The sequence below is a fragment of the Chiloscyllium punctatum genome, chromosome 10, assembly GCF_047496795.1.
Source record: "Chiloscyllium punctatum isolate Juve2018m chromosome 10, sChiPun1.3, whole genome shotgun sequence".
NCBI classification, from domain to species: domain Eukaryota; kingdom Metazoa; phylum Chordata; class Chondrichthyes; order Orectolobiformes; family Hemiscylliidae; genus Chiloscyllium; species Chiloscyllium punctatum.
Genome location: NC_092748.1, coordinates 82,570,576 through 82,595,089, shown reverse-complemented (window position 1 = coordinate 82,595,089; position 24,514 = coordinate 82,570,576). Strand labels below are relative to the sequence as shown.

Sequence of the window (24,514 nt, the reverse complement as noted above, 5' to 3'; positions counted from 1 at the left end):
AGCTGAAATTTGTTGGGCCTAGGACACTATCCTGAGGAACTCCTGCAGAGATGTCCTGGAGCTGAAATGACAGACTTCCAACAACCAGAACCAACTTCCTATATGTCAGGTATGACTCCAACGACCAGAGAGTTTGCCCCCTGATAAACATTAATTCCAATTTTTCTAGCATTCCATGATGCCACACTTGGTTAAATGCAGCCTTGATATCAAGGGTGATAACTCTTATCTTGCCTCTGAAACTCAGTGCTTTTGTTCATGTTTGAACCAAGGCTGTAATAAGGCCAGGAGCTGAGTGGTACTGGCACAACCCAAACTGGATGTCACTGAACAGGTTATTGCTGAGCAGGAGCTGCTTGGTAGCATAGTTGATGGCACCTTCCATCAGTTTACTGATGATTGTCAGTAGACCGATGGGGCAGTAATTGGCTGAGTTGGATTTGTCCTACCTTTTGTGTACAGGACATACCTGGTTAATTTTCCACATCCTCAGGTAAATGCCAATGTTGTAACTGTACTGGAAGAGCTTAGTTAGGGGAATGAAATGTTCTGAGGTATAGGTCTTCAGTACTATTGCTAGAATGTTGTCAGGTCCCATAGCCTTTGCACTGTCCAATACCTCCAATGATTTTTTGATATCACGTGGAGTGAATTGAATTGACTGAAAGTGGGCATCTGTGATGCTGGAGTCTTCTGGATGAAGATTGTTGCAAATGTTTCAATGTTTATCTTTTATCTGGGCTTTCCCATTGTTGAGGATGTGGATATTTGTGAGGTCGTCTCCATCAGTGAGTTGTTTAATTGTCTACTACCATTCACTACTGAATTTGCCAGGATTGCAGAGTTTAGATCTGATTCATTGGTTATGGGATTGCCTAGTTCTGTCTAAGCTGCTTATGCTGTTTGACATATAAGTAGTCCTGTTTTGTATCTTCACCAGGTTGACACCTCAGGTAACCCTGGTGCTGCTCCTGGCAAACCCTCCTGCACCCCTCATTGAATATGGGTTATTAATCCTCTTGCTTGAGGGTAATGGTTGAGCAGGGGGTATGACAGGCCATAACCTTGTAGATTTTGCTGGAATATAATTCTGCTGCTGTTGATGGCCCACAGTACCTCATGGATGCCCAGTCTTAAGCTGTTAGATCTGTTTGAAATCTGTTCTATTTAGCGCATTGATAATGCCACACCACAGAAATGTATTCTCAATGTGAAGGTGGACTTTCTCTCTCACTCATAGCGATAATGTCATGGATCGATGTATCTGTGGCAGGCAGGTTGGTAAGTATGAGGTCAAGTATGTTTTTCCTTCTTTTTGGTTCCTTCACCACTTGCTTCAGATCCAGTCTAGCAGCTATGTCCTTTAGGACCTGACCAGCTCAGTAAGTAGCATTGCTGCTGAGCCACCCATATTTGTGCACATAGAAATCCTCCATCCAGGGTGTATTCTATGTCCTACCACCCTCAGTGCTTCTTAAAGGTGGTGTTCAACATGGAAGAGTACTGATTCATCAGCCGAGGGAGGTGGTACCTGATAATCAGCAGGAGGTTTCCTCATCCATGTTTAACTTGAAGCCATGAGACTACATGGGGTCCGGAATTAATGTTGAGGACTCTTGGGGAAACTCCCTCGTGGTTCTATACCACTGTACTGCCACATCCACTGGGTCTGTCCTGACAATGGGGTGGGACTTTTCCAGGGATTGTGATAGTGGTGTTTGGGACATTGTCTATAAGGTATGATTCTATGAATATGACTATGTCAGGCTTTTGGCACTAGTCCCCAGAGGTTAGTCAGAAGGAACTTCCTGTATCAACAGGGCCTTTTTTTTGCCATTGTCATTCCCAGTGCTTTAATAACTCAGGAGACCCAAATGGAAAGGAACATCATTTATAGTTGAACACCAGAATAGAGCCTCTACTCATGGTGCACATAGGCTAGTCCCACCCTAGGACAGACAGTTCCACAGTGCTATGACACACTTCTGGAATAGGTGGGTCTTAGATCCAGGTCACATGGCTCAGAGGAAGGGGAACTTCCACTGCACCACAAGACCCTGAGGGTCGTTGATCTACTTTATTTTCTTTTCATATCCAGAAATGCTCTTATACATAGTTAAATATTTTCTCTCCGTTACCAAATCACAACGACTTATTTCTGTTTTTAGCTATTAGACTTCACAAAGATTATTACAAATGAGCAGTTTGTGGACCATTTCAGAGGGCAGTTGAGAGCCACCCATATTGCTGTGGATCTGAAGTCAGGCCAGATAAGGACAAATTTCCTTCCCTGAAGGATATTTGCTTTTCATTCTTTGAGACATACCTTAAAACCACACTCTTACAACTTTGAGTTGTCTGACAAAATACCTCCTTTCCAGTAGGACTATGGCAACTTTTACTTTACTTATTTTGTTTAATAATGTTCCTGTGATTTTTAAAAAAAAATTAAGCACTATAGAAAAAGAAGCCGGTGCAGCTTTAGAAATATTCAGTGTAATAAATCTGAGAACAGCTGGTTTCCAATCTGTACTGTCAAAAAGTCAAACCTTATCGGAGTGCCAAAATATAATAATTAACAGTTGGCCTATAGAAGTCTTTGGAAATATGTTTCTCTCAAAAGCTGGGTGTTATATACTTGTGAATGTTCTGGCTTTGAAAGAAGGAGTGAAAAATAATTCGTGATATGAAATAAAGCTGTGACTTTAGCTTCAATTATTGGAGTTGGTCTTTCTTTCATTTTACTGAAAGTGCTGTAAATTCTGATGTTTAAACATTCTTTCACATAATGTGGGTATCACTGCTAACAGAATGTTAACGATCTATCTTTAATTGTCCTGGAGAAGTTGACAGTTAACAGCCCTCTTGAATCATGCAGTATTTCTAATGTGTACTTTTTTTTATTGAAAAAGTTTTTTTTTACAAAATTATACAAAGTACAAAAGGTAGTATAATAACTTTATATTACAAAAACATTAACAATAAACTATCTACTACTCTACAAACCAAACCAAAACTATCACGAAGGTGCAGAACAATCTTTCCACATTACAACTCAATATTAGTTGAATTGGCAAATTAGTTTAAATTAGCTTACTTTATACTAAACTGACCTAACTTAACTTAATTAAATTAAATTAACTTACACCACCTGGGCACATCCCCACCGACGCTCTCATCCACAGGAGCGTGAGCCATTACATCCATCTTTATTCAAGCGCCACCCCTCCCCCTCCCCCCCCACCGCCCCCCCACCGCCCCCCCACCCCACCAAGGTCCCTGGACCACCAAGCCCACCCCTCACCGCTGTATAAAAGCCCTGGTTAGAATGGCTAACAAGTCCGTACCTATATAATTTAAAAAGGGCTGCCATGTTTTATACGTTTTCTGGTGCACCACATTCATAAGAAAACCAAGGGGAACATGCTCCATCACTAACCTATGCCACCCCGTCAGACCTGGGGTTTTTCTGAGGTCCAGCTCATTAAAATGTTCTTTCTTGCACAACATGTGAGAATGTTGAATAGTCTCTTCCCGTGTTCATCTAGTGAAGGCAGATTCGTCAGTCCCAAAAGACATGATACTGGATCTGCCTTAACTTCAATTCCCAGGATCTCCTCCACCTCATTCACAATGGCACCTCGGTACCTAGGGACCTTATGACACAACCACAGACAATGTGTAAGGGTGCCAGTGCTTATTTTACATTTTGGACATCCTGGAGATACTCCTTTCTTGAATTTTGCTAATCGCTCCAGGGACATATGGACTTTGTGGAGAATCTTCAATTACAGAGCCTGCGCTTTATTGCACATCGAGATCTTCTTCACATTCTCCCATATGTCCCCCCATGTTTCAGATGAAATTTCTACCCCTAGTTCCTGAGTCCAGACTCCATAGAGTTTTTACACATCTTCCATGGTGTCCCCTCTCTGTAAATGGTATAGAGTACTGACCGAGAGAGTGTCCGTGCACCCGAACACTCATCTCTTCATGTCAGACTTGTAGGACTGCGTTAAGAGTATGATCCTTCTCTGTATATAATCCCTAATCAGAAAATAATGGAAGCGGTCTCTACTAGGTAGCCCATATTTGTGACTTAACTGGTCATAAGACATCAGGACCTCTCTGTCAAATGGGTCTCACAAACAGAAGACTCCCTGGACCTCCCATGCTTTAAAGCCGGAATCTATTGACTCTGGCCTGAATCCTGGGGTTCCAACCAAGGGGTAAACGGTGTGGTCCTATGCAGATTACCCTTTCCCTGCTGCATGTTTATAATAATTGGACTTCTACAATGCTTTGTAACAGATTTCATCTTATCCATAAACAACAAACTGAGGAGGGGACACCTTGTCTGGGAGGCCTGAATCAAGCCATATCGACCTCGGATCCTTCCACACCCAGTCACTCACATAAGACAGTAAGGCACTCTATGGAGTATGGCTTAAAATCTTGGAGATCTACCCCAAACTCTGTGGGAGTTGCAACTTGGTGAATTTAATAAGAGAGAGCCCAAATAAAGGATCCAAACCAACCGTTGAGTCACCGCAGCATTTTCATGGGGTATAGTAGCCGAGGAGAACATTTTGATCAGGGCTATTTGGCCTAACCATGATATTGGTAATCCCTTCCAACGCTGAAGATCTTATTTTATCCTTTCAAACAATTGCACAAAGTTAGCACTGTACAGCTGGTGGAAAGGGGGGGGGGGTAATAAAAATACCCAAATAAAGAAAAGCTTTTTGTGACCACCGGAAAGGGAATTCTGTTCCATCCTCCAGATCAGGCACTCCCGCCAAGCCCCCCATGGGCATGTTTTCTGATTTTGTAAAAATAATGTTGTACCTCGAGAACATGCCAAATAAATTAATCTTTTGTAATAACTGAGGTACAGACTTTTCTGGGTTAGCCAGAAAAAGAAGAACATCATCAGTGTAAAGGCTAATTTTGTGCTCTCCCATTCCCACCTTTGGACAACTATTTCAGAGTCCTTCCGAATAGCGTCTACCAGCAGTTCAATTAGTAGAATGAATAGCAGCTGTGAGCGAGGACACCCTTATCAACTCTCTCAATACTAAAATTATCTGATTTTGTGCTGTTCGTGAGGATTGCCGCCATAGGATCATTATACAGCACCACCTTTCACCTAGTGAAAGCCCCTCCCCAAGGCCAAAACGTTCCAAGACACCAAAAAGATATGGCCACTTCACCCAGTCAAACACCTTTTCCACATCCAAGGAGTTCACCAAGCCTGGAATTGACCTCTGCTGACATATCTGTACTATATTCAACACTCTCCTGATTAGTGGAAGAGTTATGACCCTTAATAAAAAACCTGCCTGGTCTTCCTTTATGATAGTGGGCAACATCTTTTCCAATCTCAAAGGTAGCATTTTTGACAGGATTTTAAAATCTAGATTCAGTAGCGAGGTAGGCCTATACAAGGCACAATCCTCAGGGTCTTTCCTTCTCTTTAAAATAAGGGAGATATTGGCCTCTCTAAGAGAGTGCGTAAGGCAGTCCTGACTGTATGAGTGTTTGTACATACCCAATATTGGCTCGGCCAACATGTTTATGAACTCCTTGTAGAACTTGCTTGGAAACCTGTCCGGGCCAGGTACTTTGCCACTTTGGAGTTGCCTTACTACCTCTTGTTTCTCTTGTATAGCTAAGTGTGCATTCAAAAGGGAGGCTTGTTCTGTATTTATTCCTGGGAGGTCCAGATTCTCAAAAAAAGGATTCAGACCTTGCTACTCCATCCTCACAACCCTCTGTCCGGTATAACTGCATAAAATTTTCTAAATGTCAAATTAATCTTTTTAGACTCGCAAGTAATAGTACCAGTTCTGTCTCTAATGGACACAATGGACTACAGGACACTTTTCTTCCTGGCCAAATATGGCTTCTCCCCATTTTCAAATAACCTTTGCTTCACAAAGGAGACCTGTGCCTTCATCGCCTGGGTAAGTAATGAATTCAAAGCAGCTCGGAGAGCTGTGACCCACTGTAGCTTAGTCACTGACAGTCTGTTATAATATACTGACTTGGCTGCCTTCAGTCAGACCTCAAGCATACGTTGCTGTTCTCTACTCTCTCTCTTCCTGGTTGCTGAATATGAATAGAAGGAGGTGGCTCGGGAAATCGTGGATGCGCTGGTGATTATTTTCCAGAGTTCAATAGAATTGGGGTTGGTTCCTGAGGATTGGAGGGCGGCTAATGTTGTGCCACTTTTTAAGAAGGGTGGGCGGGAGAAAGCAGGAAATTATAGACCAGTTAGTCTGACCTCAGTGGTGGGAAAGATGCTGGAGTCTATTATAAAGGATGAAATTACGGCACATCTGGATAATAGTAACAGGATAGGACAGAGTCAGCATGGATTTATGAAGGGGAAATCATGCTTGACTAATCTTCTTGAATTTTTTGAGGATGTAACTCGGAAGATGGACGAGGGGGACCCAGTGGATGTACTGTACCTGGACTTTCAGAAAGCTTTTGATAAAGTCCCACACAAGAGGTTAGTGAGTAAAATTAGGGCGCACGGGATTGGGGGCAAAGTACTAGATTGGATAGAGAATTGGTTGGCTAATAGGAAACAAAGGGTAGTGATTAACGGCTCCATTTCGAAATGGCAGGCAGTGACCAGTGGGGTGCCGCAGGGATCCGTGCTGGGACCGCAGCTTTTTACAATATATGTAAATGACATAGAAGATGGTATCAGCAATAACATTAGCAAATTTGCTGATGACACAAAGCTAGGTGGTAGGGTGAAATGTGATGAGGATGTTAGGGGATTACAGGGTGACCTGGACAAGTTAGGTGAGTGGGCAGATGCATGGCAGATGCAGTTTAATGTGGATAAATGTCTGGTTATCCACTTTGGTGGCAAGAACAGGAAGGCAGATTACTACCTCAATGGTATCAAATTAGGTAAAGGGGCTGTTCAGAGAGATCTGGGTGTTCTTGTCCACCAGTCAATGAAGGCAAGCATGCAGGTACAGCAGGTCGTGAAGAAGGCTAATAGCATGCTGGCCTTCATAACAAGAGGGATTGAGTATAGAAGCAAAGAGTTGCTTCTGCAGCTGTACAGGGCCCTGGTGAGACCACACCTGGAGTACTGTGTACAGTTCTGGTCTCCAAATTTGAGGAAAGACATTCTGGCTATTGAGGGAGTGCAGCGTAGGTTCACGAGGTCAATTCCTGGAATGGCAGGATTGCCTTACACGGAAAGACTGAAGCGACTGGGCTTGTATACCCTTGAGTTTAGAAGACTGAGAGGGGATCTGATTGAAACGTATAGGATGACACTCTGGCAGGAGGGAACATATTTCCGTTGATGGGGGAGTGCCGAACCAGAGGACACAACTTAAAAATACGGGGTAGACCATTTAGGACAGAGATGAGGAGAAACTACTTCACCCAGAGAGTGGTGGCTGTGTGGAATGCTCTGCCCCAGAGGGCAGTGGAGGCCCAGTCTCTGGATTCTTTTAAGAAAGAATTGGATAGAGCTCTTAAAGATAGTGGAGTCAAGGGGTATGGAGATAAGGCTGGAACAGGATACTGATTAGCAATGATCAGCCATGATCATATTGAATGGCGGTGCAGGCTCGAAGGGCAGAATGGCCTACTCCTGCATCTATTGTCTATTGTCTATTGTCTAATTAAACCCCTTAAATAAGCCTTGGTGGTCTCACAAAGCATCGATGGGTTACTGCCGAACCTGAATTCATGTTCCAGAAGGTCCTAAACTCCTTGTGAAGTATTCGATAAATTTGCTATCCTTCAAAAGAAATGGATCCATGTGCCAATGCTGCATTTCTATTCTATTACCTCTGGTCTTAACATCTAAGTACACTGCCACATGGTCCAAAATGGCTATATTCCCAATCCTGCAGGATAACACCAAATCCAGACAAATTGATGGAACAAAGGACATATCAATTCCTGTGTGGTAGTTGTGTGGGTTGGAGTAAAATGTAAAATCCCTACCATTAGGGTGGAAACACCAACCCCAACTCCCCACATAAGTCCACCAACTGTCTAGATTGTGGGCAGATACCCAAGAGAGAGTCCAGAACTAGAGGGCTTAGGTTTAGGGTGAGAGGGGAAAGAGACCCAAGGCTCAACCTTTTCTCACAGAGGGTGGTGCGTGTGTGGAATGGGCTGCCAGAGGAAGTGGTGGAGGCTAGTACAACTGCAACATTTAAGAGGCATTTGGATGGGTATATGAATAGGAAGGGTTTGGAGGGATATGGGCCAGGTGCTGGCAGGTAGGACTAGATTGGGTTGGGATACCTGGTTGGCATGGACGGGTTGGACCGAAGGGTCTGTTTCCATGCTTTATATCTCTATGACTCTATATAGATCCCTTGGCATCCTGTCCACCTCAGGGTCAATGAGACGGTTAAAGTCTCCTCCTACAATCATAAGGCACACTCCGAGAGCCATCAATTTAGAGAATGCATCAATTAAGAATTTAAGGACGTGCGCTGGAGGACAATAGACATTCAGGATGCCATACTCCTTCCCCTATATTAAGGCCTTAAGGATGATGAACTGCCCGTGTTCATCCTTAATTTGGTCTACTATCTGAAATGGGAGGTTCTTGTACTAGTATGGACATTCCTCTGCTTTTAGAATTGAAAGAGGAAAAGATTACCCTACTAAACCCTCTCTGCTATAATTTTTAAATGTTCCTTGTCACTCAGGTGTGTCTCTGTAGCAAGGTACTGTCAACCCTCACCTTTCTAAGGTTTGAGAGCACCTTCTTCCTTTTGATTGGGGAATGACTCCCTTTTATGTTCCAGCTGCACCATTTAAATGAACCATTAGCCATGACTGTACAAAGCGGCCTGCAGCTCTCCCCCCCCCCACCCCCATACATCAGTCCATCCCATACATCAGTCAATCCCATTTATCTTAAATAAAAGAGAAAACCGCCCCACTCCCAGAAAAAAAACAAGGAAATAACAAGAATGAGCAAAGGTAAGGAAAAAAAAGAAATTTTGTATCTGAACAGTGCCAAGCATATAAAACCAACAACCAAGAGAGCAAAGGATATACCTTTGTTCATAATTGTTTTCAACTCAGACCATCTATTTCAAAGAATCTAGGATATCCCTTGCTTTTTCTAAGGAATCAAAGTTGTAAACAGACCCTCTACGGATGAAGCTCAGTACTGTCGGGTACCTCACAGAGTATTGGATATTCAAGACTCTCAACCTCCTCCTGACTTCATCAAAAGATTTCCTCTCCTTAATTACAGCCCCAGAGAAGTCTTCGAAATGTGTAATTTTTGACCCCTTGTACACCAGGGACTGTGAGTCTTTTCCCAGCCTTCTGGAGGCTTCCATTATCAGTTGCTTCTCTTTGTAACACTGGAGTCGAACTAGGACCAGGTGGGGGCGCTGCTCCGACCCAGACCTGTGCATTGCGATCCTGTGGGCCCACTCCATATACACCCAGCCCAACTTGACTTGCAGCACTAGAAACTGCGGGAGCCACTGCTCCAGGAAGCTGACCACGCTCTCGCCTTCTTCACATTCCGGGAGCCGGACGCACTGGAAGTTTTTCCTTTGACTTCGATACTCGAGGTCGTCAACCTGGTCCAGCAGGGCCTGAACCTTGCCTTCCAGTGTTCGGATCCTCCCCTCCGAATTCTCTGCTGCAGTCTCCAACGCTGCTGTCCTTTGTTTGACCACCCCGATGCATTGAACCAGCACTTGGAGCTCCTGCTCAGGCTTCCGCAGCATGGTGGAAATCGGTTCCAGCGCTGACTCGATTTCTTTCTCTGACTTTTATTAAATTTTGTTGTTCCAACAGGTTCCAGGGCATTGCCGCAGGAGTCGGGGCAGTGGGTGTGGGTTGCCCGGCACTGTAGGGGAGTGCCCTGCTTGCAATAATCCTCATGCTCTCTTCCCTTTAGTTATCTTCATTTCCTTGTAGGATGTACTTTCCTTAACACTTTCCTTAAAGTGTTACAATCAGTATTTAAAGGGTTCTAGTGGTTTTATTTCAATCTGTTCTCTTGATTTTTCATATAGATGGCTAATGAGAGGGGGTAAAAGCAACACTTAACTTGGGTTATGGTGCAGAACCCAGCACAGCAGGCCCATAGATTCCTGCCACCTTGGATCCCCCATCTAGTGTATATTTAAGTACTGTTAGGGAGGGAGTTTCAGAACTTTGACCCAGCGACAATGAAAGAAATGTGATATCATTTTAAGTCAGGAATGTGAGTAATTTGGAGAGCAACTTGCAGGCAGTTTGTTCTGATTCTTCCAATGCCCTTTTCCTTTGGTGGTAAGTTTGAAACCTATTGCAGGTTTGAAAGTGAGTGAGTGAGTTGATTTAGTGAGTTAGTGAAGTGCATCTGCAATTTGATTCAGCATGCGGATGTACCTACTAGAGACGGTGCAAAACTTGACCTACTCTTGGGAAATAAGGCAGGACAGGTGACTGAGGTGTCAGTGGGGGAGCACTTTGAGGCCAGCGACCATAATACTATTAGATTTAAAATAGTGATGGAAAAGGATAGACCAGATCTAAAAGTTGAATTTCTAAATTGGAGAAAGGCCAATTTTGATGATATTAGGCAAGAACTTTCAAAAGCTGATTGGGGACAGATGTTCACAGGTAAAGGGACGGTAGGAAAATGGGAAGCCTTCAGAAATGAGATAACGAGAATCCAGAGAAAGTATATTCCTGTTAGGGTGAAAGGAAAGGCTGGAAGGTATAGGGAATGCTGGATGACAAAAGAAATTGAGGGTTTGGTTAAGAAAAAGAAGGAAGCATTTGTAAGGTATAGACAGGATAGATCAAGTGAATCCTTAGAAGAGTATAAAGGAAGTAAGAATATACTTAAGAGGGAAATCAGGAGGGCAAAAAGAGGACATGAGATAGCTTTGGCAATAGAATTAAGGGGAATTCGAAGAGTTTTTACAAATACATTAAGGACAAAAGGGTAACTAGGGAGAGAATAGGGCCCCTCAAAGATCAGCAAGGTTGCCTTTGTGTGGAGCCGCAGAAAATGGGGGAGATAATAAATTAGTATTTTGCATTGGTATTTACTGTGGAAAAGGATGTGGAAAATATAGACTGTAGGGAAATAGATGGTGACATCTTGCAAAATGCCCAGATTACAGAGGAGGAAGTGCTGGATGTCTTGAAATGGGTAAAGGTGGCTAAATCCCCAGGACCTGATTAGGTGTACCCTAGAATTCTGTGGGACTCTAGAAAAGTGATTGCTGGGCCTCTTGTTGAGATATTCGTATCATCAATAGTCACAGGTGAGGTGCTGGAAGACTGGAGGTTGGCAAACGTGGTGCCACTGTTTAAGAAGGGTGGTAAGGACAAGCCAGGGAACTATAGACCGGTGAGCCTGATGTCAGTGGTGGGCAAGTTGTTGGAGGGAATCCTGAGGGACAGGATGTACATATATTTGGAAAGGCAAGGACTAATTCGGGATAGTCAGCATGGCTTTGTGCATGGGAAATCATGTCTCACAAACTTGATTGAGTTTTTTGATGAAGTAACAAAGAAGATTGGTAAGGGCAGAGCAGTAGATGTGATCTGTATGGACTTCGGTAAGGCGTTCGACAAGGTTCCCCATGGGAGAGTGATTAGCAAGGTTAGATCTCATGGAATACAGGGAGAACTAGCCATTTGGATACAGAATTGGCTCAAAGGTAGAAGACAGAGGGTGGTGGTGGAGAGTTGTTTTTCAGACTGGAGGCCTGTGACCAGTGGAGTGCCACAAGGATCAGCACTGGGCCCTCTACTTTTTGTCATTTACAAAAATGATTTAGATACGAGCATAAGATGTGCTGTTAGTAAGTTTGCAGATGACACCAAAATTGGAGGTGTAGTGGACAGCGAAGAGGGTTATCTCAGATTACAACAGGATCTGGACCAGATGGGCCAATGGGCTAAGAAGTGGCAGATGGAGTTTAATTCAGACAAATATGAGGTGCTGCATTTTGGGAAAGCAAATCTTAGCAGGACTTATACACTAACTGGTAAGGTCCAAGGGAGTATTGCTGAACAAAGAGATCTTGGAGTGCAGGTTCATAGCTCTTTGAAAGTGGAATCGCAGGTAGATAGGATAGTGAAGAAGGTGTTTGGTATGCTTTCCTTTATTGGTCAGATTATTGAGTACAGGAGTTGGGGGGTCATGTTGCGACTGTATAACACATTGGTTCGGCCTCTGTTGGAATGTTGCATGCAATTCTGTTCTTCCTATTCGAAAGATGTTGTGAAACTTGAAAGGGTTCAGAAAAGATTTACAAGGATGTTGCCAGGGTTGGAGGGTTTGGGCTATAGGGAAAGGCTGAACAGACTGGGGCTGTTTTCCGTGGAGTGTCAGAGGCTGAGGGGTTTACAAAATTATGAGGAGCATGGATAGGGTAAATAGACAAAGCCTTTTCCCTGGAGTCGGGGATTCCAGAACTATAGAGGGCATAGGTTTAGGGTGAGAGGGGAAAGATATAAAAGAGACCTACAGGGCAACTTTATGACACAGAGGGTAGTACGTGTATGGAATGAGCTGCCAGACAAAGTGGTGGAGGCTGGTACAATTGCAACATTTAAGAGGCATTTGGATGGGTAAATGAATAGGAAGGGTTTGGAGGGATATGGACCGGGTGCTGGCAGGTGGGACTAGATTGGGTTGGGATATCTGGTTGGCATGGACGGGTTGGACTGAAGGGTCTGTTTCCAAGCTGTACATCTCTATGGCTCTATGACTCTACACGTTGTGTGCACAACGTGGTGGTTGTGGAGACAGTGAATATTGAAGATTGGTGATTATGATGCAAATCAAGTGGTCTGCTTTGTCTTGGATGGCATTGAACGTCCTGATCTGCATGCATCCTGTCAAATTGAGAAAATTCCATCATGCTCGTGACATGTGTCTTGCTGGACAGGGTTTGGGAGGAGATGATAGTTAGGAGGTGACTCACTCCCTGCAAGACAATATTTATTTTGATAGTCCAGTTCAGTATTTGGTCAATGGTAACACTCAGGGTGTTGATTGTCGGGGTTTCAGTGATGGCTCTATCATTGAATTGTTGAAGATAGTCATTGCCTGGCACTTGTATATCATGAATGTTCCTCAGCCAAACTTGAATAGTTCTGCATATGAATATGGATTACTTCCATATATGAACAGTTATGAACAAAATTGAACATTTTGCAGTCATCAGTGAATAGCCCTACTTCTGAACTTAAGTTGGAGGGAAGGTCATTGATGAAGCAGCTGAAGATGTTTGGGACTAGGACACTACATTGAGGAACTTCAGCTGTAACCTGGGACTGAGGTGGTTTGACCTCCAAAAACCACAATAATTCTTTGCAGCATCCAATGTTTCTGATTAATGTTTTAAATCACATGAAATGAATTGTATTGGCTGGGGACTGGCATTGAAGACAAGGGCTTTTTGCCCTTGGCCCCAACTCTTGACCTGGTTACAACGGTCCCACTACTGACCTGAGATCAACAGTCCTACTCCCAGCCCAAGGACACTGAGCTCCTAAGAGCTTGGGCTCATGGTTATTGTGCCTACTGTACTCCTTTGTTCCGGGCCCCATCTGTGGTAGTGGGTATGGCTGAGCTGAAGCATCTATTAGCACTTCTGGTTGAGCAACATTGTAAATACTCCATCTTTGTATTTTGCACTGATGTACTTGACTCCCCATCTTTGAGCTGGGGATGTTTGTGGAGCTTCTTCCTGCTGTTAGCTGTTTTAAATGTCCACCCCTAGGTGCTTGAGTATGGCAACTTAAACACTTTTCACTGTATTTTCTGTAAAAATACAAGTGACAATAAATTTTTATTCTATTCATCATTTATAACTAGATGTGTCAATACAGTAGAGCTTTTATCTGATCTGTGAGCTGTGGAATCACTTGTTTGAGTGTTGGTTATTGTCACTGGAGTAGTTTTGTAACAACTTTTATGACTTGTCACACATTAATGTTACATAACCATCATTCACTGTTTCATTTGAGTATTTCAAGGACAGGTAGAAAAATGGTCTTTTATTACAAAAAGTCTGTGATGTACACATCTCAATCCTTAGTTTAATGAAATACCTCTTTCACTTTTTTGTTAAATTTCAAGTTGAAGGCCAAATGTAACTTGTTGGAGCACAGTGGTGGGACTAGTTTAGTTTGGGACTATGTTTGACATGGACTGGGTGGACCAAAGGGTCTATTTCTGTGCTGTATGTCTCTATGGCTATGACTCTGAGTTTGAGGCAAAGGAATAAGATCTTTCAGATGAAAGAATATCTCCTGTTGTTTATTTAATAACTACATTACTTAAAACAAAGCTATTAACAATATTTACTGTGATTGAATTTACTTGCTAAATAGAAGGTCTCTGAGGGGTTTGACATTCTTTCATGTAGGAGGTAATGAGAAAGAAGTATTTCATTTTACACTCAAAATATCTCAAAGTGCTATACAGCAGATAAATTGTTTCTGAATTGTAAAAATTGTAATTTTATACGCAAGCTCAACAGTCAATTTGCCCATAGGGTGATTCAACAACCAAATATTGTGCTCTTGTGATATTAGTTAAGGGTGGATATTCATCAGAACACAATAAATAATTCTAACTCACTTCCAAAAATGCCATTGCAACTTCTGGGCCCAACTGTAACAAAATGTGGGATTGTGCCTTAGCATCCTGTTGAAAAGAAGGCATTTACAGCAATGTGGCTCCACTTCAGTGCAGAATGCTCTTTTAAATTATCTACTTAAATTCATATTGTCTGAAAATACAACCTTCAGTTTGAGGGAAGACTGGTACTAGTTGAGTCAAGTCACTCTTAACCATAGGATTCATGTTGTGTTTACACTGTAATATGTGACAGTGAGAGGTGAACTATCACTGTAGTAATATTGTGAATGTGACCTGAGAAATACATGATTTCTGAGAATCGAATTTTAAAAAATCAAGTGCAGTCTACTTGGAGTAAAAGTGTATTGCTGGAAAAGCGCAGCAGGTCAGGCAGCATCAAAGGAACAGGAGAATCGACATTTCGGGCATAAGCCCTTCTTCAGGAATGAGGAGGGTGTACCAAGCAGGCTAAGATAAAAGGTAGGAAGGAGGGACTTGGAGGATGGGCATTGGGAATTGGGAGGGAGGCATTGGGTGGAGGGAGGTCAAGGTGAGGGTGATAGGCCGGAGAGGGGGTGGGGGCAGAGAGATTGGGAAGAAGATTGCAGGTCAAGAAGGCGGTGCTGAGTCTGAGGGTTGGGACTGAGAAAAGGTGGGGGGAGCGGAAATGAGGAAGCTGGAGAAATCTGCATTCATCCCTTGTGGTTGGAGGGTTCCTAGGCGGAAGATGAGGTGCTCTTCCTCCAGGTGTCGGGTTGCCATGGTCTAGCGATGGAGGAGGCCAAGGATCTGCATGTCCTTGGCGGAGTGGGAGGGGGAGTTAAAGTGTTCAGCCACGGGGCGATTGGGTTGGTTGGTCCGGGTGTCCCAGAGGTGTTCTCTGAAACGTTCCACAAGTAGGCGGCCTGTCTCCCCAATGTAGAGGAGGCCACATCGGGTGCAGCGGATGCAGTAAATGATGTGTGTGGAGGTGCACGTGAATTTCTGATAGATATGGAAGGATCCCTTGGGGCCTTGGAGGGAAGTGAGGGGGAGGTGTGGGCGCAAGTTTTGCATTTCTTGCCGTTGCAGGGGAAGGAGCCAGGAGTGGAGGTTGGGTTGGTGGGGGATGTGGATCTGACGAGGGAGTCGTGGAGGGAGTGGTCTTTCCGGAACTCTGATAGGCGTGGGGAGGGAAATATATCCTTGGTGGTGGGGTCTGTTTGGAGGTGGCGGAAATGACGAAGGATGATACAATATATCTGGAGGTTGGTGGGATGGTAGGTGTGAGGACCATTGGGGTTCTGTCCTGGTGGCGATTGGAGGGGCAGGATTCCAGGGCGGAGGAATGGGAAGTGGAGGAGATGCGGTGGAGAGCATCGTCAACCACGTCTGAGGGGAAATTGCGGTCTTTGAAGAAGGAGGCCACCTGGGTTGTTCGGTATTGGAATTGGTCCTCCTGGGAGCAGATGCGGCAAAGGCGACGGAATTGGGAATATGGGTGGCATTTTTACAGGGGGGAGGGTGGGAGGAGGTGTAATCTAGGTAGCTGTGGGAATCAGTCGGTTTATAGTAAACGTCCGTGTTGAGTCGGTAGTCCGAGATAGAAATGGAGAGGTCTAGGAAGGGGAGAGAGGAATCCGAGATGGTCCAGGTAAATTTGAGGTCGGGGTGGAAGGTGTTAGTAAAGTGGATGAACTGTTCAACTTCCTTGTGGGAGCACGAGGCAGCACCGATACAGTCATCGATGAAGCGGAGGAAAAGGTGGGGGGTGGTGCCAGTGTAGCTGCGGAAGATGGACTGTTCCACATATCCAACGAAGAGGCAGGCATAGCTGGGGCCCATGCGGGTGCCCATGGCTACTCCTTTGGTTTGGAGGAAGTGGGAGGATTGGAAAGAGAAGTTGTTCAGAGTGAGGACGCCTTTCCCCCAAATCCCTCCTCCCTACCTTTTAACTTAGCCTGCTTGCTACAACCTCCTCATTCCTGAAGAAGGGCTTATGCCCGAAACGTCGATTCTCCTGTTCCTTTGATGCTGCCTGACCTGCTGCGCTTTTCCAGCAACACATTTTTAAGCTCTGATCTCCAGCATCTGCAGTCCTCACTTTCTTCTACTTGGTGTAAAAGTATTACATAATCATATTGATTAGTACATCTATCAACTCATGTGTTAACCTATCTGTTCTCTTGCTAAAAAGAAGGAGGAACAGGAGTAGGCCATTTAGCCCTTCATGCCTACTCCACTGACTGTCTTTTCCTCATAACCCTTAATTTTTCTATAGATCAAGAATCTGTCTCAGCCTTTAATACACAGAAGGTGTCTGCCCCACCAACCTTTTGATGCAAAGAGTTCCAAAGATTAAACCCTCAGAGACAGAAGTCCTTCTCATCTCAGTCTTAAACTGGTGTCCTTTATTCTGAGATTATGCCTCTGGTCCTAGACACTCAAATTAAGAGAAACATCCTCTCAGTATTTACCCAGTTAAGCCCCTGAAGAATCCTATACGTTTCAAAGAGATCACCTCTCATTGTTCTAAAATCCAGAGAGTAGAGTTCCAAGCTGTTTAGCCTTTGCTCATAAACCAATCCCTCCATATAAGGGATCATCCTTGTGAGCCTTCTCTGAACTGCCTCCAAAGAAATTATATCTTTCCTTAAATAAAGGGGCAAAAACTACTTCAGATGTGATCTCACCAAACCTTGTGCAGTTCTAGTAAGACCTCCTTACTCTTATACTCCAACACCTACACCCCCACCCCCCCACCTTAATTCTGCATTTCACTATGTGGCATTTTCAAATTATGTTTTTTATTTATAAGCAAAGTGTCCAGAGTATATTCTATTTGAAAAACCAGCCCACTTTTACATTGAAGAACATGTGTAGAAGAAGTATGCCATTTTAGCAAAAAGAATGAGTTTGCTGATTTATAGCTTTATTCAATTCTTGTGGATTTTTTGAGGAACTAACGAAAATGTATCTACGTACTTTGAACATGCTTTTGGTAACCTGCGCTAGTGCCTGTTAATGAAACACTACCATGTGCTGGTATTTTCTACTGTAAAGAATTATGACTAGATTTTGATTGGAAGTGGAATCACCTCAAACATGAAGAGAAGACACCAAGCAGCAAGAATATCAGCAATGTGCATTTGAGTAGAGTACCTAATGTAGGAAAACATTTCAAGATGCTTTGCTGAAGGATAATCGGGGAAAGAAATCCAAATTAAAGAACTACTGGAAGAATTTGTGGCTCTAAGTCAGATCTCAATGTAGAGAAGATCTATAGAGGCCTTGGTGAAGAGTCATCTCGACTCAAAGCGTTAGTTTACTCTTTCTGTATAGATGCTGCCTGACCCACTGTGAACTCCAGCATGTGTTGTTTTCGGTATAGATTCTAGCATCTGCAGTAATTTGTTCTTCCGTGATGAAATCTTAAATGGATGAGCATTGTGATGAAGATTCATGATTATTTTGAAACATCCGTTTTAAAGTAGACAGAACCATGTATAACTTTAAATTTGATTTATGTTTCTATATTTTGTGGGCTAATAAATTAGTTTATTTTTTCAGCTCTGGGATTGGTGCTGAGGCATCTGAAAGTTTGTTTGCATGCGCTTAAATGATGCTTTTAAAACCCTTGAGATGATTAGTTCAGTACCTTAAGATAAGAGTAGAACAGAAGAGGTCTGTTGCATAGCAACAAGGTGTCCTGTGACACAGGGAGATAGAGACAGAAGCCAGGTTTTATTTAGAGTCATAGAGGTGTACAGCATGGAAACAGATCCTTCGGTCCTACGCGTCCATGCCAACCAGATATCCCAACCGAATCTAGTCCCACCTGCCAGCACCCAGCCCTTCCTATTCATATACCCATCCAAATGCCTCTTAACTGTTGCAATTGTACCAGCCTCCACCACATCCTCTGGCAGCTCATTCCATACACCTACCACCCTCTGCGTGAAAAAGTTGCCCCTTAGGTCTCTTTTATATCTTTCCCCTCTCACCCTAAACCTATGCCCTCTAGTTCTAGACTCCCCGATCCCAGGGGAAAGACTTTGTCTATTTATCCTATCCATGCCCCTCATAATTTTGGAAACATCTATAAGGTCACCCCTCAGCCTCCGACTCTCCAGGAAAAACAGCCCCAGCCTGTTCAGCCTCTCCCTGTATCTCAGAGCCTCCAATCCTGGCAAGGTCCTTGTAAATCTTTTCTGAACCCTTTCAAGTTTCACAACATCTTTCCGATAGAAAGGAGACCAGAATTGCATGCGACATTCCAACTGTGGCCTAACCAATATCCTGTACAGCTGCAACATGACCTCCCAACTCCTGTACTTAAAACTCTGACCAATAAAGGAAAGCATACCAAACGCCTTCTTCACTATCCTATCTACCTGCGACTCCACTTTCAAGGAAATATGAACCTACACACCAAGGTCTCTTTGTTCAGCAACACTCCCTAGGACCTTACCATTAAGTGTATAAGTCCTGCTAAGATTTGCTTTCCCAAAAAGCAGCACCTCGCATTTATCTGAATTAAACTCCATCTGCCACTTCTCAGCCCATTGGCCCATCTGGTCCAGATCCTGTTTTAAAATGAGAGAGCTCTCCAGATGGTCAAGTGGTACAGTTTTCCATCATGGGATTTGCAGGTTTCTTTCAGAGGAAAAGATCTGTACTAAGAACAGTACAGGTTGGTAGCCTCTAAAAGCTGTCTACACAGAAGAAAAGCTCTGAACTGTTTAATTTCACATGGGATAAAGCTCTCGAAATAGAAGGCTGTGAAAGAGGAGTTTTAAGGACACATGTTAATGAATAAGTGAGCTGGGTTGGAAATTTTGTTTTGAATGATTTTTATTGTCACATGTATTTCCAGTAAGAAATGCAACAAATTAGAGTGAAAGCTTTAATTTGTCGCCACAATACTTGACATTTTGATAGTTTATGAATAAGAGAAAAATGATAAGATATAGCTTAAAGAGACGTCCATCTACATTTGAGCTCTGAGCAGGCTCAGAGCCACCACCATTTCACTGCTATTTATGCTGGACCCAAATAACGTTAAAGGTACCAATCCTCAGGTGCCCTCTTGCGCTGCTAGGTTGATCCACCTCCACCACCACCTCTGCCGGACCAACAATATCGGAGTCTCTCACTGCAGTCTGCCTCATCTATGTTGCCATGATGCCTTCCTGACCCCTGCTTCACTGTCACCAGTGCCGAATCCAGCCAACAACGGAGTCACCATCTTTCACCACTGGACCTACCTGCCTGACGTCGCTTCAGGGCTCACTCCCCTCCTCCACAAGTTTGCACCGAGATAATTTTATAGAACATATAGAACATAGAACATTACAGCGCAGTACAGGCCCTTCGGCCCTCGATGTTGCGCTGCCCTGTCATACTAATCTGAAGCCCATCCCACCTACACTATTCCATGTACGTCCATATGCCTGTCCAATGACGACTTCAATGCACTTAAACTTGGCGAATCTACTACCGATGCAGGCAAAGCATTCCATACCCTTACTACTCTCTGAGTAAAGAAACTACCTCATCCATCTGTCTTATACCTATCTCCCCTCACTTTATAGTTGTGTCCCCTCGTGTTTGCCGTCCCCATACTTGGAAAAAGGCTTTCCCTGTCACCCTATCTAACCCTCTGATTATCTTGTATGTCTCTATTAAGTCACCTCTCAACCTTCTTCTCTCTAACGAGAACAGCCTCAAGGTCCTCAGCCTTTCCTCGTAAGACATTCCTTCCATACCAGGCAACATCCTAGTAAATCTCCTCTGCACCCTTTCCAAAGCTTCCACATCCTTCTTATAATGCGGTGACCAGAACTGTATACAATACTCCAAGTGTGGCCGTACCAGAGCTTTGTACAGCTGCAGCATAACCTCCTGATTCCGGAACTCAATCCCTCTATAAGTAAAGGCCAAAACACTGTATGCCTCCTTAACAACCCTGTCAATCTTGTTGGCAACTTTCAGGGATCTGTGTACATGGATACCGAGATCTCTCTGCTCATCTGCACTCCCAAGAATCCTACCATTAGCCCAGTACTTTGCATTCTGATTACTCTGGCCAAAGTGTATCACCTCACAGTTGTCCACATTAAACTCCATTTGCCACCTCTCAGCCCAGCTCTGCATCCTATCTATGTCTCTCTGCAACCTACTACATCCTTCATCACTAACCACAACTCCACCAACCTTAGTGTCGTCTGCAAATTTACTAACCCACCCTTCTAAGCCCTCATCCAGGTCATTTATAAAAATGATGAACAGCAGTGGACCCAACACCGACCCTTGCGGTATGCCGCTAGTAACTGGACACCAAGATGAACATGTTCCATCAACTACAACCCTCCCTTTTCTTTCAGCAAGCCAATTACTGATCCAAACTGCTATGTCTCACACAATCCCATTCCTCCGCATTTTGTATAATAGCCTACTGTGGGGAACCTTATCGAATGCCTTGCTGAAATCCATATACACCACATCAACCTGTTTACTCTCATCTACCTGTTTGGTCACTTTGTCAAAAAACTCAATAAGATTCGTTAGGCACGACCTACCCTTCACAAAACCGCGCTGACTGTCCCTGATCAGATTATTCTTTTCTAGATGATTTTCAATCCTATCTCTTATAACCTTTTCCAACACTTTACCAACAACTGAAGTCAGACTCACTGGTCTGTAATTACCAGGGTTGTCTCTACTACCCTTTTTGAACAAGGGAACCACATTTGCTACCCTCCAGTCCTCAGGCACTATTCCTGTAGACAATGATGATTTGAAGATCAATGCCAAAGGCTTGGAAATCTTTTCCCTTGCTTCCCAGAGGATCCTAGGATAGATTCTATCCGGCCTAGGGGATTTGTCTATTTTCACACTCTGCAGTATTTCTAATACCTCTTCCTTGTGAACCTCAATCTCTTCTAGTCCAGATGCAAGTATCTCTGTATCTTCCTCAACAACATTTTCATTTTCTGTAGTGAACACTGTTGAAAAAATATTTATTTCGTGCTTCCCCTATCTCCTCTGACTCCACACACAACGAGGCTTTCAACGAGGTAAAAACAATGATTGCAGATGCTGAAAACCAGATTCTGGATTAGTGGTGCTGGAAGAGCACAGTAGTTCAGGCAGCATCCAAGTAGCTTCGAAATCGACGTTTTGGGCAAAAGCCCTTCATCAGGAATAAAGGCAGTGAGCCTGAAGCGTGGAGAGATAAGCTAGAGGAGGGTGGGGGTGGGGAGAAAGTAGCATTTGGGACAATGGGTGAATGGGGGAGGGGATGAAGGTGATAGGTCAGGGAGGAGAGGGTGGAGTGGATAGGTGGAAAAGGAGAAAGGCAGGTAGGACAAGTCTGGACAAGTCATGGGGACAGTGCTGAGCTGGAAGTTTGGAACTAGGGTGAGGTGGGGGAAGGGGAAATGAGGAAACTGTTGAAGTCCACATTGATGCCCTGGGGTTGAAGTGTTCCGAGGCGGAAGATGAAGCGTTCTTCCTCCAGGCGTCTGGTGGTGAGGGAGCGGCGGTGAAGGAGGCCCAGGACCTGCATGTCCTCGGCAGAGTGGGAGGAGGAGTTGAAATGTTGGACCACAGGGTGGTGTGGTTGATTGGTGCGGGTGTCCCGGAGATGTTCCCTAAAGCACTCTGCTAGGAGGCGCCCAGTCTCCCCAGTGTAGAGGAGACCGCATCGGGAGCAATGGATACATCACTCTGGAATCTAACCCCTGTCCTGTATTATCATCAACTGCAAACATAACAGTATTCAAGGGAAAAAAAAGAGGGTCTCATTGGGACAGGTTAAGAAACAAAAGATGAGTCTAGAACTAAGTATGGTCAATATACATTTGGGACATGAATCCATTTCCTTGGGTGACATTATCGATGGACACCATATAGATTGGAATGGATGGAGAAAAGGTAGGGGCATAATATTTCCCTTGGTCCTCATCTCACTGGTATCTACACAGGATATGTATTTTAGAGGGATAGTTTTAAAACTTTTTCAGTGTTGTGAAGTTTAATAAAGGGCACAGTTCATGCTCTCTTGTTAAATCAAATCTAAAGAAAATATAGAACCTTAGAATTTTGCAGTGCAGGTTGCTATTCAGTCCCTCATATGTATAAATGCTTATTCACACAACACCATAAAATATAAACACAATGGAAACACTCAGTCCCTCAACAGTGCCAACATACAAACAGAACTTAAGGATCACAGAATCCCTACACTGTGGAAGCAGGCTATTCAGCCCATTGACTCCATGCTGACCCCTCCGAAGAATATCCCATCCAGACCCATCCCCCTACGCTATACTTTTAACCCCCGCAGCATTTCCCATGGCTAATCACCAAGCCTACACAGTCCTAGATATTATGGACAATTTAGCATGGCCAGTTCACCTAACCTGCACATCTTTGGACTGTGGGAGGAAACCACAGCACCCAGAAGAAACCCGCACATACACAGGGAGAATGTACAAACTCCATATAGACGGTTGCCGAAGGGTGGAAATGAACCTGAATCCCAGGCATTGTTAGGCAACAAAGCTGACCGCTGACTACTGAGCCACCGCGCCTCTTCAGGCTTCCTGGAGGAGGTTGAGATGGTTTATCCATGCCATACTTTTGGATAAAGGTTTTGCTTATGTTAGAAAATCAATCTGTGTGCACTGGATTTATTTAGTTTGTACAGGTTATATTTCACATGCTATTCAGGCAAAACTTGGTTCCAGAGTCAATCTTTGCTTTTCTTGTGTAATATGACCAATGTGCTGGATTTTACACTTGCACCCCCCTCTCCCCCTCCCGACTCCCCCCACCCCCCACCCCCCCACCCGACTCCATGAGCTGGTACAATTGGTAAGGAGGTGGCTTTTTTAAATTCACTAGTGGGACTTGGACATTGCTGGCTGACCAGCATGTAATACCCATCCCTAGTTGCCCCTTGAGAAGGTGGCATTGAGCTGCCTTCTTGAACTGCTGCAGTCCATGTGCTGTAGGTTGACTCACAATGCCCTTAGGGAGAGAATAATAAAATGTTCAACAACGCACATGAATACAGGTATAAATTTTAAAGGTGACAGCATCTAGTGTGAAAGGAAATATCAAGAGTATGCATTTGAAAAAAATCCTTCAGCCCTTGTGCTGTTAAGTTTGACCTGAGACCACGATTGTTTAAATGGTGACTTGTAGCTTCCACAGTAGCAACATTTGTAAGTACCTTTTGAGTTTTCAATAAATGGATGTGTCGCTGACTTGCTTTTCACTGTCTATGGTCTTCTGCATGCTGAAATGATATTCTGAATTCCTGATTCTTCTCTGTCTCTCTACACTGCCCAAAAGCTGTTGCCTGAAATATGTTCACTTACTTATCCCATGTCAAACTTCATTGTGTTTTTCACGCTGAATAATTTGGAGGTGGTTTTCATTGCAATATCTGAAACTTCCACAAGTGTGTTCATCAAATCAATCTGAGTGCTTGGTATCAGTCATTTTGATGACAATTTAATTTCAGTCCAGATTGAGTTTTATTTATTGATAGTTCATTCAGTTGGGTTCAACTTGATCACTGCAGCCATCTTAATTCAAGTATTTTCCCTTTGAAAGGGCCCAATGAAAGGCCCAAATATCAAGATGAGATGATGGAAGTCAAAACTTGACACTCCATTTTTACATAAGTGCCCATCCCCTAGCTGCCTGCATACCCTTCAGCTGTCCTCCTTAACATAATAGGTGGAGAGATGCTGAAATTGGCATTCCGTGTGCCATATTTTTGAAAGGTCAATTAAACTTATTACCAGTCCGGTTGCATAGGGTCATATACTCCCTGCGCCGTAATCTGGTTGTAAAAACCGAAAGAACTGCGAATGCTGAAAATCAGAAACAAAAACA

General features: G+C 43.8%; 1 protein-coding gene across 3 annotated transcripts in view; it reads left to right on the top strand.

Annotated features, from left to right (window-relative positions):
* The window catches only part of LOC140482342 (transmembrane protein 163a-like), a 231,262-nt gene that overhangs the window by 10,226 nt on the left and 196,522 nt on the right, over positions 1-24,514 (top strand). The window lies entirely within an intron of this gene.